Here is a 17,367-nt window from a genome sequence, read left to right on the forward strand (position 1 = left end):
TTCTCTCCCCATCGATGTCGCACATAGCTCGCTCCTGCTGTCGAACTTAGACAGCCAACGCGCCTCGCCTCCTCACCCAACGCTGCGATGCCTCGCCACGACCATGAAGACGGTGACGGGCCTAATTTTAGCTGATCTCGAGGTAGGGATCCTAAGCTAGATTTCTTGGAGTGATGAGAGACACGGGATTTTACCCAGCTCTGTGCTCTATGAGGAGATAAACCCTACGTCTTGCTTGTGTTGTATTGCGTCGGGGTATAGTACATACTATAGTGTCTACCACGAGATTTTTCTTGTCTAGTGGAGAGGAGTCATGCACGGATAAGGAGTTCTTGTCCCAAACGGCAAGGCTTCTGGAATCTTCCTTGTATGTGACATGGGCCACCCAAAGTGGCCCCGGATGGAACCTGATCTCAGGGTCCTCGGCCCGGCCTGCCAGTGCAGGGAGTTGACATGGTGAGAGGCCCCATAGCCGGGACACTGTAAGTAGCCCATGAACCGATCTTGAAGTCTAGCCGCACCTCAGCTTATCCGAGTTGCTCGTTGTCTTCGGTCGCCGGTCTTGAAACTAGTTCAACAATAACTTTCCACCATCAGTGTCTTCTTGCAACCGAGCTTCAACACCGGACTGCATCCGAGGTGAAGTAGAACACTTTGGTCCTGAAAATGTTGAAGGAGTATGGCCGAGCTACATGCGGGAAAAGTCTCCCATGCAGCCAACCGCACAGTCAGCTTCCACCAATCTGAATAAACTTCCGCATATTTCTATTATCCTTCCATCTTACTAAGGTTGACAATGACTTGTGTGGTGTACTATTTTCGCAACGACTTCCACTGGATCCTCATTGTTATATTCCCAAAGACTGCCTCATCCTTTTTCTTGGATTTGAATAAAAAATTCAAGAGAAACTACAACAAACCGAATAGATGAAGCTCTAAACATGTTTGATGGCATGGAAGGAAGAGAAACAATGAAGTCATTGTGCGGTTCGGCCACAACACAACCTTATGTTGCATTCAACATCCTGAAGACGCAAGGACCTCCCCTTGGTACGTTATGTAGCACATGTAAGAATTCACAGGGATCATAGGACCTTTTCCCACAGAAGGATGGCGCCACCAAATGGGGTTCAAGCCCTTGCCGCTCTCACACGTGATGACTCCAGAGTCGACTTCAAACAGATCCAATAGACACTCGTCGAAATCATCAACAAGGACGTATGCGGTAAGACAGGGATCTTCTACGGCGGTGGCATATCAACCCTTCGGGAGCACCTTTATCGCTACATACCTTCCCGGAAGCAGTGAACACGTGATGTTGTGTTTAAAAACAGTTCAAACATTGTTCCTAACTTGACCGTGTAGCTATACTTACCATACCTTTTCATGTAGTTGCTACAATTAAGTCTTTATGATGCATGCTGGAAGTTAGCAATTATCTTTACACGAGTAACCTTACTTGCTATATGTTGCTATATATGTTTGATATGGGTGATCCAGGCTGATATTTGCTCTCTTCATTACCGAACGTCAAAGATTCGTCAATAGCAACTTCAACGACGCCGGGCCGCTGCCCCATGCAAAGCCGTCGCAGTCAAATGCATGCTTATAATTCAACCATATCGATGCCTTATGTAATGTGTGAATTCAATACTTTAATTACTTAAAGCATTCTTTTCATATGATAGACACAACCTTTGTAAACAAATATAAGACGTTTTAGAGACTTGACACAAGTCTGCAAAATGTCTTATATTTTTTTACAAAGGAAGTATGTGACAAAAAAGGTGTAAATGCTACCACGATGGCAAATGCTGCAATGGCAGACAAATTTTGGCCTCCAAAATATACTAGCAGCGGGCGCAAAAGCATGAACGTAACCAACGTGCTGACAAATTAGCGGCGCCCTGCAATCTTGGACGCAACTAGTTGCTAAATTGCATGTCGCGTTCAAACATGACGAACGGTGCTAGTTCGGACCTAACGGCGGCATTCGTGGAGCGGACGCTTCTAGTAGCTGCATTACCAGCGGTGTTCACAGGGTGCGCCACTAGTATCCAGTTACCAGCAGTGTAGTAGTAGCAGTGTGCCAGCGAAACACTGCTAGTAGACACTTATGCACGTTGCTGGTTAGGGTGTCCTATACTAGTATAGTGATCAATTCTTTATGATTTATTCGCGATGTGTGAGTAGTGTCCTCGGGCTAGTTAACGGCTAAGAAATAGCCTCACAGCCCAATGTACGCCCATAAAGGGAATGTCGGTTTACTTTTTGAGAGGACATTCTTTCTATGTGTTGTGCAATGATTTTGTATCTTGTCTCGACCTCGATCCTAGGATCGCAGGTACCTGAGATACTGAAGATCGGAACAAGGAAAGGTGAAGTGCTGAGAGGAACAGGAAGCTATGCTAAACGTCGATGGCACTAAGATTAGTACGGCGACCAAAATCATGTCTCTAGGGTAGATATGGTCTAGTCATCACTGGCGGAGCTACGTGGAGATCAAACGGGGTTACGACCCCCCCTCTTTGAAATTGCAAAATGGTAATTGGTACTAGTATAATACACACCACTTTGGCCCAGCCGTTCACAACGTAGCGCAGCTGCAGCTTGCACCACACACGAGATCAAAACAATCGTTCTCTTATGTACGTTGCTGTCTCCATCGCACACCCTAATCACTGCAAGTCTGCAATCGACGACCGCCCACGGTGATGACGGCGGCATGTCCGCCGGACTACCTGAACCTTAAATCCTCAATGTCCTTCTTCACAAATGACAAGGGCTATGCTCCCGGAGCTGCACGTCGACGCCGGCGGCACCGGACTGCCTGAACCTCAAATCCTCAATGTCCTTCTTCACAAATCACAATCGCTATGCTCCCTGGAGCCGAACGTCGACGCCGGCGTGCCTCACACTCCGCCACTGCTAGTCATACAAAAAATGCCTACTGCATTGGTGTCGTTATCCTTAATATCTGAGCTGACCCTGTAAGTTAGATAAGTCCCTGGATGGACAATAGTACCACGGCTCGGCGGCAGCTAGTCGTGGGGTTATTAGGACACATCTCCCGCATAATTCATGCACAAGATATATGTAATATTGTACCATTGCAAGGTTGATTTCTCTAGATTGTCTCCCTAGCAGATGTACACGGCTGCAGGTGAAATCTTAAGCCCTATCCTATTACTTTATTATTGTATTTTAATCGCCTCTCTAGTTAGTTCAAGAACTGAAACATTTTGAGATAACAAGTACTTGCAAATATTTCCTTGCGAACCATCAGCACTACCTGGATTCAATAAATTCTAGGGTCTTTGAGGAAGAAGGCTATATCTACATCTAAAACCGGATCGTAGGTATGTCACTTCCTTTGACATGGATCCCTTTGTCGTGAGGTGCCGGAGGAACGCCACCAACGTGATACCCGAGGAGCAATCGACATTCGCTTGTGCCGAGTAGGGATCTCGGGCCATGGGGGAGACATCCTCCACCTAGGGTGGTGCGACTATGATGTAACAAAATGCGTCCCGGTTCATTGGAGCCTCCTAGTATTTGGTTGGGGGATGCAGAGCTCACCTTTGCCGAGGGCACTCATCCCAAAAGCTTGTCGCCGGTTGAGGGATGAGATTCTGGGTGTGACAAGAGGCATTGTTATACACATGCAACTTGCCAAAGTCGTCATACGGAAAACTCCGACACTTGAACTTGAAGATTTGTTCCCTAGCAAAGAAAGTAGTGAGGATTCGTCTCTCCGCACCGTGGGGACGAAGTGCATGGAACCAAGGGAGAGATCCCGGCCTGTAGGAGGTAAGACCTTACTACAACAATTGGTGGTTGGATTGCCCAAGTACTCATGGGCGATCGGGGGGATTACTAGAGAGATCGGTTTGTTGGGTCACAAGCACTCTGTCTGACGACTGAGAGGAAGAAAATGGAGGTAGGTGAGAACTCTAACTCTATGATGATATAGCATATGTTTTATGACTACGTATCCTCCATAGAATGCCTTATATATTCGGTAAGGCTAGGGTTACATCAGCTGGACCGAACCAAGGTGGGTTGGCCACATCTGTGGCCCCATGCCCGTTAGATATCTTTCCCAAGCTCCATAGGGTGGCGCAATGGTCGTCTTGAATATTTGGCTCGGGTGGTTAGCTTGGCCCGCTGAAAGGGCTCTACCAGGGGTCTCAGGTTTCCAATGGTCATATGCTCGTCACATTGCGAGGGCTGGACACGATGCACATGCAGTAGGTAGAAGCAGCAACGATAGCAATGTAGCACGGGCGGGGGCACGCCGGTATAGAGTAGGACACCGCTAGAGGCGGTGTTAGCCATGGCCAATCTAGGCATGCTGATATCCAGCACGAGCATGCGAGTCTAGTAGTGGCCATGCCAACCATGCAGACGCAATTCTTGTTGTAGTTTGTTGTCGTTGAGTACCAGCCTGGCTCCAGTCGCGTTTTCAATACATCGAGCTCGACAACACCATTGTCTCCATGTAAAAGCTAGTTTTGGGGCTTTTAGAAAACTCGGTCGTACTTATCCATGATTTAATTAGATAACCCAAACTTGTTCTTTGGGGGTTACAACCGAAATCACGTTTATGTAAATCTTGTTACCTACAATCTCTCAATCCAAACATCCTCTAAAGATGCAATCTCACAAAATCACATAATTTGTTTTCCTACACTCCAACTCCTACAAATTATAACATAAAATGGGTCTCATTTATTTTCGTATAGAACAATTATATGCACTTATACTTTCTAAACTTCGTACATGCATGGGTTGCTGAGTAGTAAACCAAATCGGAGATAAAAACATTCACTTAAATAACACAAATGCCACTAGCATAGCAACAACATGTTTTATGCGATCAAACGTCGTAAAAAGCATGTTTTTCATGACTTGGATTTGAGTACTTCTGTCCAGAGTGTACCCTGGAAGGTCAAGCCACTGAAAAATACAGTTGGGGAAGTGGATACTGTGAATAAATGAAGACTCGTAATGGAAAAGCAAACACGCATGGGCACAAGAAAAAAAAGGAGTGCACACGGAAAAGAAGACTTCTTACCAGAATATTGTGAAACTGTATTGTAATATCCAGCCGTCCATGCATATATAAATTCAACCGGAGCTTGAAGTTCTTACCAGAGCTTGCTTGCCGAAGTAGCTGCTTACCTAGGAAGAGAGAAAATTCATAGCTCACCCATCACCATGGTAACACGGCCGGGCCCTTTGACCGAATGGCCATGGCATTGGATGGGCAGCTTCAAGGTATGTTATATTTTGTCTCTCTGATACTAGTTGTGGGTTCCGAAAGGTAGGACATGACGTTTTATTTTATCTATCTAAATTCATGTTCATATATTGAGTAACATCCTCTCTCTCTCTCTCTCTCTCTCTCTCTCTAGAATATATATCCTTCAGAAAAGGTAACATTAAATTAAAGAAAGTTTTATATGCATCGCAATGTCAAGTGGAACCGGAATTACATGAAGAGTTCATGTTGCAGTGAACACTTGTGTTATCAAATAATTATAATTACCTGTATTTTTAAATTGCAAATAGAGTATTATGTTCTAGCATAAGCGTTCCAGTCTCATCTTGCCAATTCACCGAGTACTTATCAGTTTTACATGTTCCAGAAATGTTGCTTCAAGAAAACGATGGAAGTAAACAGTAGTACTCCCTCCAATCCAAAATAAGTGTTGTGGTTTTAGTTCAAATTTCTATTTATTTTTTATTTTTTTATGAGGTACTCCCTCTGTGTCAAATGTAAGACGGCATTTGAGTCTCAATCTAAACCGGAAAAAAAAGCCTCACATTTTGATACAGAGGAAGTACCATTCTATTTTGCACTGACTAATTTTAGAAAACACAAGAAATAGAGAGGAAAGGGACCTTTGACAAATTCCTTGCTTCTTTGCAGTGTGGGTAGCAACCTGAGTACAATAACATATGCGCCTCTAAAATCTCTGATAGCAGCAATCAAATCATAGAGATGCACGTATTGCTGGGCAGCTCAAGTCCTTCTCATGAAACCTTGAACTGTCTTTGTTCCTTGGCCTTGCGATCCTAATATGAATTGCCTGCAGTAGCTTTATTTTTCAAGTAGAATGACATACACAAACCTCCTTTTCACTTCAAAACCAAGACGTTTGCAAACTTAAAGCCACGGCAACTTCCAAACGGTCACAGATCTAATTGCCACATGCTATACGCCGCTGATTAACTCCCAATTTCCCATTCATCAATGTCACATGATATTCTAATCATGCACGCGATAGAAAGGAAACCCGCACACGCTACCTCTCTCTCGTTCCATCTTCTCCAGCCCCACGCCCCATCCCCTCCCTGCATCTCCGCCGCCGCCGCCGCCCCCCATATCCACCGCACGAGGGCTCGCCCGTCTGCGCACAGTGTGGTCACCAAGGGGTGGGGAGACATGAACCTAGTATACGCCGCCATGTTACCAGCTCTGCTTTTGAGGTTGTTCCACAACCAGATCTGGATCAGCTTGTCTCGCCACCAGACCGCACGGAGGAAGCACATCATTGTTGACCGCAGCCTTGAATTCGACCAGGTCGACCGGGAGAGATCCTGGTAAGTGATATATATTCACAGCCTGCTATATATTCACTTCTATCACACTCAAATTACCTGAAATCTAAAACATGATATGTTGCGTGTAATGCTAATAAGTTATCCTTACCATTCTGTACAGGGATGACCAGGCCATCCTTGCTATGCTGTTTTTCTACGTGGCCTATGCGGCCATCCCGAGTGTCAGACTCATGCCAATGTGGGAAACAGAGGGAGTTATCATCATGGCGTTGCTTCACGTAGGACATGTTGAGTTTATCTACTATTGGTTCCACAGGGCGCTGCACCACCATTTCCTCTACTCCCGCTACCACTCCCACCACCATGCCTCCATCGTCACAGAGCCTATAACAGGTAAGTAACCTCATTCAGAGATGAGAGGGTTAATACAACGATGCATAATGCCACCAACTTATTCACAAACAAGGATCGCACAAAAAAATATTTCATTACTAGTGGCATTAAGTTCACAAGTGTCTAGATTATACTTGGTTCGGGTAACAAATCATTGTGTTAAGTTCACAAACAAGGATCGCACAAAAAAATCATTTCATTACTAGTGGCATTAAGTTCACAAGTGTCTAGATTATACTTGCTTCGGGTTGAGTTCACAAGAGTCTAGATTTCTAAATATTGTACACAATACAGATTCACCTTTTAGATTTAAACTGTGCTAGGAAGAAACAAAAAATGCGAAAAAAAAAGGAAAAGAAAGAGTCGAACTATGTCATGAATGAAATGCGGCGGCACTAAAAATCCACGATATATGCATGTTGCATGGTACAGACACTCTTATGTTCAAATCGGACGGATGTTAGTTGACCAGGCTAGCAAATCCAATGGCTAAAACAATTTGGATGGCATGGAAGCACACATGTACAGAAAAATAGCAATTAATGACTTGTAGTGTGGTTTCTCTGTAAAAGATATATAGATATTGCAACCAATTTGACCAATTTGTGTTCTAAAACTGCCAAAAACCACTAGACGTTTTTTTATGGAAATGCTAAAAATATGATGTCAGATTTTTACGCATGAGAAATGTAACATTTTTTTATGTCGAATTAACGTATTGCAAGCATAGCAATTCCATTCAGCGAGCATGACAAAATCCTGGAAAAAAACTGAACATGCCAGTAGTTGCCATGCTTGCTGAAGGAAATTGCCAGGCTCGTGTGACGTAATTTGCCATAAAACCGTTCAATTTGGCATGTTTAAAAAACTGACATCAGACCTTTTTAAGATAATAACCACTAGATATGAATGACATCTGAAAGCATCTGTACATGCATCAAAGTCTCGTTGGTTGGAGTTACAATATCTATTCTGATCCCAGGAGTATAAGAAGTTCAAAGCATAGATATGTCCAAAATAAAAAATAGAAGAATCAGGATAACATTCTGAGACCAAAAATACTATTCAGAAATGAGGTGTTTACCATCTTGGTCCTTCCAAAAATAGTCCAGTTCAGATTTCTCTACATGTTCTATTGCTTAACATATCTCGAAGTGATTGCTGCGTTAACAATTAGTGTTCTGTTTTGCATAAAGCATCTTGATTTGGTATATATGAAGCTTTAAATCTAATGAAATTTTACCATATCATTAGCAGCTGTCATTCATCCATTTGTTGAAACCTTAGCTTACTTCCTGTTATTTTCGATCCCCATGCTGATACCAATTTATATGGGATATGGTTCTGTCTTGGGTGTTGTCCTATACCTGGCTTACAACGACTTCATAAATAATATGGGACACTGCAATTTTGAGTTGCTCCCAAAGTGGATCTTCCAACGTTTCCCTCCTCTCAAGTATCTCATGTACACTCCATCGTAAGTATAGCATTTTAAGTTCAACCTTCCAATCATGTTAGTGATGAGACTTTAGGTCCATTATGTTCTTACTGAAATTTTACCAGTGGATACTGCAAACATGAACAAATAGTTGAAATCTTCGGACATAGCTTCATAAAACCACAAACCTAATTATTCAAAGGTATTTTCCATTTTCCCCATAGGTATCATTCTCTCCGTCATACAAAGTTTCGTACAAACTACTCATTGGCTATGCCAATCTTTGACTACATATTCAACACCATGGACAAGTCAACTGACGAGCTGTATGAGAGAACACTGATTGGAACAGAGGAAACACCAGATGTTGTTCACTTGACGCATATGACCACCTTGCAATCGACTTATCATCTAAGGGTTGGGATTGCACCTGTAGCCTCACGGCCCTCAGATAACCATGTATGGTATATGTGGATGATATGGCCAATGGCATGCCTATCAATGGTACTGGCATGGGTTTATGGATCATCTGCGTTTGTCGTTGAAAGTCTCAAGCTGAAGAAGATCATGATGCAAACATGGGTGATACCAAGATACAACTTCCAGGTAATGGATTTTCCACGTTACATGAATCCAATACCTTCATAGTGTTGTAAACTGATAGGATACATGAATCCAATACCTTCATAGTGTTGTAAACTGATAGGATTTTCTTCATCTGCAGTATAGCCTGATTAGGGAGAGGGAATCCATCAACAGGTTAATTGAGCAGGCAATATCAGATGCGGATGGAAGAGGGGTCAAAGTGCTCAGTCTTGGACTTTTCAATCAGGCATATTGACAAAACTTTTCTTTCTTAACCACCACCTTTTTCACTTTGAGTGAGATTTTGATGAATTTCACTGAATAACAATAATTTTAGTAGAGACAAAAATCTTTATATTTCGATCAAAATATTCAGTCATTTCAGTTAAACACAAGAATACAAATATTTTCAAAATATTCAGTTTTTTTTTTTAATTTCGAGTGAACATCTCGGTCCTTTGGCCGGAATACAAACTGATATCATTAAAATTCAGTAATTCTGGTAGGTGCTGAAATATTTCTCAAAGTGAAGTTAAAACCACGTGCTAAACTCACTCTTCATACATTCTTCCACGTGACACCTAACTTCTGATCGGGTCACAAAACATTCAGAAATGTTGGCAAAAAACTATGTAAGGACAACCTTTTGATTAGTCCGACCAGTTTGTGGAACTAATACGGTTTTGACTAGAAGTGCTACAAGAGTCAGATGCACTTTTTAAACATAGATGATTAGCACAAATATATTAACCCTCACATTTTTGGTCCCAGGAAAGACAACTCAACGGAAGTGGTGAATTATTTACACAAAAATATCCAAAATTGAGAGTTCGACTTGTTGACGGAAGTGGCTTAGCAACAGTAGTTGTTCTCAAGAGCACCCCATTAGATACAAAGCGGGTGTTTCTCTGTGGAGGCGGTTCTAAGGTAGCACATGCCACAGCTACAGCTTTATGCGAGAGAGGTGTCCAGGTACCTACCTTTCACCTTGCTACTTTGTTGATTTCGTTTAGTAGCTCACTTTTTGTATGAGTTGGTCCCATTCCTTGAAAGAATGACTATAAATATACGTAATTTTGTGTAGGTAATCATGAACCAAAAGAAGGAATATGACATGCTGAAATTGCGAGTTGCAGAGAGCAGCACTGCCTATCTGAAATTCTCCAGTGATGAGATACCTCAGGTAAAGTGAAAGTTATACAGAAAATGGAATTAAAACCCTCAAGAAGCTTTCTAGCTAGGGTGCATATATGGTAAGTGGAGTATATGTAATTAAGTATAACTACTAGAGATATTAGACAATACAGTGAATGCTTATAAAACATTGCTACCCCCCCCCCCCACCCCCGTGTTTTTGTTTTACGGAAAACAGTAGCAAACATTATGCTATAGTGTCATCTGCCAGCTAGGAAGAAAAGAAACACTCTGGTAAGCAATAAATTCAATAATTACTTCTTCATTGCTACAGATCTGGATAGGAGATATCATAGATGATAAGCAACAAATGGGGGCACCAAGAGGATCAACATTTATTCCTACGTCACAGTTTCCCTTTAAGAAGATACGCAAGGATTGCACTTACTTGAGTAACCCTGCAATGAAGATCCCAGAGGCAATGCAGAACGTCCATACCTGTGAGGTGCTAGCAGTATATATATGTTCTCATTGCCTTTTTGCGAAAATAGATGATCTCGTTGCCTGATTATGTAAATTTTGTGATAGTGAAATAGGACATTTGACATACACAGATTCTTATCCAAGATTAGAATAGATAATCTGATAATCTTATCCAAGGAAATATGCCCTAGAGGCAATAATAAAGTTATTATTTATTTCCTTATATCATGATAAATGTTTATTATTCATGCTAGAATTGTATTAACCGGAAACATAATACTTGTGTGAATACATAGACAAACAGAGTGTCACTAGTATGCCTCTACTTGACTAGCTCGTTGATCAAAGATGGTTATGTTTCCTTGCCATTGACATGAGTTGTCATTTGATTAACGGGGTCACATCATTAGGAGAATGATGTGATTGACTTGACCCATTCCGTTAGCTTAGCACTCGATCGTTTAGTATGTTGCTATTGCTTTCTTCATGACTTATACATGTTCCTATGACTATGAGATTATGCAACTCCCGTTTACCGGTGGAACACTTTGTGTGCTACCAAACGTCACAACGTAACTGGGTGATTATAAAGGTGCTCTACAGGTGTCTCCGAAGGTACTGGTTGGGTTGGCGTATTTCGAGATTAGGATTTGTCACTCCAATCGTCAGAGAGGTATCTCTGGGCCCACTCGGTAATGCACATCACTTAAGCCTTGCAAGCATTGCAACTAATGAGTTAGTTGCGGCATGATGTATTACAGAACGAGTAAAGAGACTTGCCGGTAACGAGATTGAACTAGGTATTGAGATACCGATGATTGAATCTCGGGCAAGTAACATACCCATGACAAAGGGAACAACGTATGTTGTTATGTGGTCTGACCGATAAAGATCTTCGTAGAATATGTGGGAGCCAATAAGAGCATCCAGGTTCCGCTATTGGTTATTGACCGGAGACGTGTCTCGGTCATGTCTACATAGTTCTCGAACCCGCAGGGTCCGCACGCTTAAAGTTTCGATGACGGTTATATTATGAGTTTATGAGTTTTGATGTACCGAAGGTTGTTCGGAGTCCTGGATGTGATCACGGACATGACGAGGAGTCTCGAAATGGTCGAGACATGAAGATTGATATATTGGAAGCCTATATTTGGATATCGGAAGTGTTCCGGGTGAAATCGGGATTTTACCGGAGTACCGAGGGGTTACCGGAACCCCCCGGAGGCTTAATGGGACATAGTGGGCCTTAGTGGAGAAGAGGAGAGGTGTCTAGGGCAGGGCCGCGCGCCCCTCCCCCTCTAGTCCGAATAGGACAAGGAGAAGGGGGCGGCGCCCCCCCTTTCCTTCCTCTCTCCCTCCTCTTTCCCCCTTCTCCTAATCCAACAAGGAAGGGAGGGAGTCCTACTCCCGGTAGGAGTAGGACTCCTCCTGGCGCGCCTCCTCCTGGCCGGCCGCACCTCCCGCCTTGCTCCTTTATATACGGGGCCAGGGGGGCACCCTAAAGACACAACAATTGATTTGATCTTTTAGCTGTGTGCGGTGCCCCCCTCCACCATAGTCCACCTTGATAATACTGTAGCGGTTATTAGGCGAAGCCCTGCGTCGGTAGAACATCATCATCGTCACCACGCCGTCGTGCTGACAAAACTCTCCCTCAACACTCGGCTGGATCGGAGTTCGAGGGACGTCATCGGGCTGAACATGTGCTGAACTCGGAGGTGCCGTGCGTTCGGTACTTGATCGGTCGGATCATGAAGACGTACGACTACATCAACCGCTTTGTGCTAACGCTTCCGCTTTCGGTCTACGAGGGTACGTGGACAACACTCTCCCCTCTCGTTGCTATGCATCACCATGATCTTGCGTGTGCGTAGGAAATTTTTTGAAATTACTACGTTCCCCAACAGTGGCATCCGAGCCAGGTTTTATGCGTAGATGTCATATGCACGAGTAGAACACAAGTGAGTTGTGGGCGATATAAGTCATACTGCTTACCAGCATGTCATACTTTGGTTCGGCGGTATTGTTGGATGAAGCGGCCTGGACCGACATTACGCGTACGCTTACGCGAGACTGGTTCTACCGACGTGCTTTGCACACAGGTGGCTGGCAGGTGTCAGTTTCTCCAACTTTAGTTGAACCGAGTGTGGCTACGCCCGGTCCTTGCGAAGGTTAAAACAGCACCAACTTGACAAACTATTGTTGTGGTTTTGATGCGTAGGTAAGAACGGTTCTTGCTCAGCCCGTAGCAGCCACGTAAAACTTGCAACAACAAAGTAGAGGACGTCTAACTTGTTTTTGCAGGGCATGTTGTGATGTGATATGGTCAAAGCATGATGCTAAATTTTATTGTATGAGATGATCATGTTTTGTAACCGAGTTATCGGCAACTGGCAGGAGCCATATGGTTGTTGCTTTATTATATGCAATGCAACCGCCCTGTAATGCTTTACTTTATCACTAAGCGGTAGCGATAGTCGTAGAAGCATAAGATTGGCGAGACGACAACGATGCTACGATGGAGACCAAGGTGTCGCGCCGGTGACGATGGTGATCATGACGGTGCTTCGGAGATGGAGATCACAAGCACAAGATGATGATGGCAATATCATATCACTTATATTGATTGCATGTGATGTTTATCTTTTATGCATCTTATCTTGCTTTGATTGACGGTAGCATTATAAGATGATCTCTCACTAAATTTCAAGATAAAAGTGTTCTCCCTGAGTATGCACCGTTGCCAAAGTTCGTCGTGCCCAGACACCACGTGATGATCGGGTGTGATAAGCTCTACGTCCATCTACAACGGGTGCAAGCCAGTTTTGCATACGCAGAATACTCAAGTTAAAATTGACGAGCCTAGCATATGCAGATATAGCCTCGGAACACTGAGACCGAAAGGTCGAGCGTGAATCATATAGTAGATATGATCAACATAGTGATATTCACCATTGAAAGCTACTCCATTTCACGTGATGATCGGTTATGGTTTAGTTGATATGGATCACATGATCACATAGAGGATTAGAGAGATGTCTATCTAAGTGGGAGTTCTTAAGTAATATGATTAATTGAACTTAAATTGATCATTAACTTAGTACCTGATAGTATCTTGCTTGATTGTAGATAGATGGCCCATGTTGTTGTTCCGTTGAATTTTAATGCGTTCCTTGAGAAAGCAAGGTTGAAAGATGATGGCAGCAATTACATGGACTGGGTCCATAACTTGAGGATTATCCTCATTGCTGCACAGAAGAATTACGTCCTGGAAGCACCGCTAGGTGCCAAACCTGCTGCAGGAGCAACACCAGATGTTATGAACGTCGGGCAGAGCAAAGTTGATGACTACTCGATAGTATAGTGTGCCATGCTTTACGGCTTAGAACCGGGACTTCAACGACGTTTTGAACGTCATGGAGCATATGAGATGTTCCAGGAGTTGAAGTTAATATTTCAAGCAAATGCCCGGATTGAGAGATATGAAGTCTCCAATAAGTTCTACAGCTGTAAGATGGAGGAGAATAGTTCTGTCAGTGAGCATATACTATGTCTGGGTATAACAATCACTTGATTCAACTACGAGTTAATCTTCCGGATGATAGCGTCATCGACAGAATTCTTCAATCACTGCCATCAAGCTACAAGAGCTTCGTGATGAACTATAACGTGCAAGGGATGGATAAGACGATTCCCAAGCTCTTCGCAATGCTAAAAGTTGCGGAGGTAGAAATCATGAAGGAGCATCAAGTGTTGATGGTTAATAAGACCACCAGTTTCAAGAAAAAGGGCAAAGGGAAGAAGAAGGGAACTTCAAGAAGAACAGCAGACAAGTTGCTGCTCAAGAGAAGAAACCCAAGTCTGGACCTAAGCCTGAGACTGAGTGCTTCTACTGCAAGCAGACTGGTCACTGGAAGCGGAACTGCCCCAAGTATTTGGCGGATAAGAAGGATGGCAAGGTGAACAAAGGTATATGTGATATACATGTTATTGATGTGTATCTTACCAGAGCTCGCAGTAGCACCTGGGTATTTGATACTAGTTCTGTTGCTAATATTTGCAACTCAAAACAGGGACTACGGATTAAGCGAACACTGGCCAAGGACGAGGTGACGATGCGCGTGGGAAACGGTTCCAAAGTCCATGTGATCGCCGTCAGCACGCTACCTCTACATCTACCTTCGGGATTAGTATTAGACCTGAATAATTGTTATTTGATGCCAGCGTTGAGCATGAACATTATATCTAGATCTTGTTTGATGCGAGACGGTTATTCATTTAAATCAGAGAATAATGGTTGTTCTATTTATATGAGTAATATCTTTTATGGTCATGCACCCTTGAAGAGTGGTCTATTTTTGATGAATCTCGATAGTAGTAATACACATATTCATAATGTTGAAGCCAAAAGATGCAGAGTTGATAATGATAGTGCAACTTATTTGTGGCACTGTCGTTTGGGTCATATTGCTGTAAAGCGCATGAAGAAACTCCATACTGATGGACTTTTGGAATCACCTGATTATGAATCACTTGGTACTTGCGAACCATGCCTCATGGTCAAGGTGACTAAAACTTCGTTCTCCGGAACTATGGAGCGAGCAACAAATTTGTTGGAAATCATACATACAGATGTATGTGGTCTGATGAATGTTGAGGCTCGCGGCGGATATCGTTATTTTCTCACCTTCACAGATGATTTAAGCAGATATGGGTATATCCACTTAATGAAACATAAGTCTGAAACATTTGAAAAGCTCAAAGAATTTCAGAGTGAAGTTGAAAATCATCATAACAAGAAAATAAAGTTTCTACGATCTGATCGTGGAGGAGAATATTTGAGGTACGAGTTTGGTCTACCTTTGAAACAATGCGGAATAGTTTCGCAACTCACGCCACCCGGAACACCACAGCGCAATGGTGTGTCCGAACGTCGTAATCGTACTTTACTAGATATGGTGCGATCTATGATGTCTCTTACTGATTTACCGCTATCATTTTGGGGTTATGCTTTAGAGATGGCTGCATTCACGTTAAATAGGGCACCATCGAAGTCCGTTGAGACGACGCCTTATGAACTGTGGTTTGGCAAGAAACCAAAGTTGTCGTTTCTTAAAATTTGGGGTTGCGATGCTTATGTGAAAAAGCTTCAACCTGATAAGCTCGAACCCAAATCGAAGAAATGTGTCTTCATAGGATACCCAAAGGAGACTGTTGGGTACACCATCTATCACAGATCCGAAGGCAAGACATTTGTTGCTAAGAATGGATCCTTTCTAGAGAAGGAGTTTCTCTCGAAAGAAGTGAGTGGGAGGAAAGTAGACCTTGATGGGGTAACCGTACCTGCTCCCTTATTGAAAAGTAGTTCATCACAGAATATGGTTCCCGTGACGTCTATACCAATTAGTGAGGAAGTTAATGATGATGATCATGGAACTTCAGATCAAGTTGTTACTGAACCTCGTAGGTCAACCAGAGTAAGATCCGCACCAGAGTGGTACGGAAATCCTGTTCTGGAGGTTATGTTACTAGACCATGACGAACCTACGGACTATGAAGAAGCGATGATGAGCCCAGATTCCGCAAAATGGCACTACACCACAACACCGATGTAATGACATGTAATCTGCCGGGAGAAAGCTCTTAAAACGGCATACGGCCTGCCGGGATGGTAGTTCTCCCGGCAGATAGAACCTCCACGAGAACGGCTGCCGGGGATTACTTCTCCCGACAGATAGATATCTCCCGGCAGTTTAACTGCCGTGACGTACATATTTCCCGGCAGTTATATTTCTCCCGGCAGGTTCCTTAGCGCAAAGGGATTTTAGTTATCGGCAGTGCAACTGCCGGTAAAAACTTGTTGGCCCGGCAGTTTGTATGCCATCACATTGATATACTAGAATTTTGGGCAGCGTATATCTATAATTTAATAACAATTCACAATGTCTAATTTAATATCCATGCACAATGTTTTAGCAAATCAGGACATCACACAATTTATGAATACACTTCAATCAGAGTTACATTTAGGCCTCATACTTCATTCGATAAACATAGGAAGCAAATATAACGAGTACATATATATGTTTCAAGATGGCACATAACCAAATGAAGTTGTGCCACAAAAGGGGAAGTGGCTTAACAGCCACCAAAATGGGCAGAGCTAGTCTCCAGGTCTAACAAACAGTTTCTAGATATGCCACATAACCAAAATAAAGTTGTGCCACAAAAGGGGAAGTGGCCATACAGTGGCTTAACATCCACCAAAATGGGCAGAGCTAAGTCTCCAGGTTCAACAAACATATTACATTATCATCCCAACACTGAAAATTGAAGGTCTTCCAGATCTTCAACTGCTTGTAGATCTTCGAAACCACCAACTTGTTGTGTATGTTTGGGAAACCTGCAATGGACCGGAAACTCAAAATGAAGCTCTTGTTTCAGATTTTAAATGAACGCATTAAGGATTATGACATAGCAAGGAATAATACATAATTATATCAAACAGGGATTCTTTGACCTGCACATTCAAAATTCTTCTCCAGGCAGATAATGGGCCGTAGTAGGCTTCTCCAGGCAAACAGGGCGCCCCCAAGTGTACCGGCAGTTTGTTTGCCTTTGTTCCTCAAGTTCTGGCGGCAGTTGCACCGCCGTGAGCTAGTTCTACCGGTAGTTACAGATGCCCCGGCAGTAAATTTGCCCTTGTTTAGATACTTCTCCCGGCAGTTAACTGGCCCGAAACAAGTGTTGTGGTGTAGTGTGGC

General features: G+C 43.1%; 1 pseudogene; it reads left to right on the forward strand.

Moving 5' to 3' along the window:
• The first annotated feature begins 5,220 nt into the window (after window positions 1–5,220).
• Window positions 5,221–10,752, forward strand: LOC123170813 (very-long-chain aldehyde decarbonylase GL1-7-like; annotated as a pseudogene).
• Window positions 10,753–17,367: the final 6,615 nt, after the last annotated feature.

Source organism: Triticum aestivum, chromosome 7D, assembly GCF_018294505.1.
Source record: "Triticum aestivum cultivar Chinese Spring chromosome 7D, IWGSC CS RefSeq v2.1, whole genome shotgun sequence".
NCBI lineage: Eukaryota > Viridiplantae > Streptophyta > Magnoliopsida > Poales > Poaceae > Triticum > Triticum aestivum.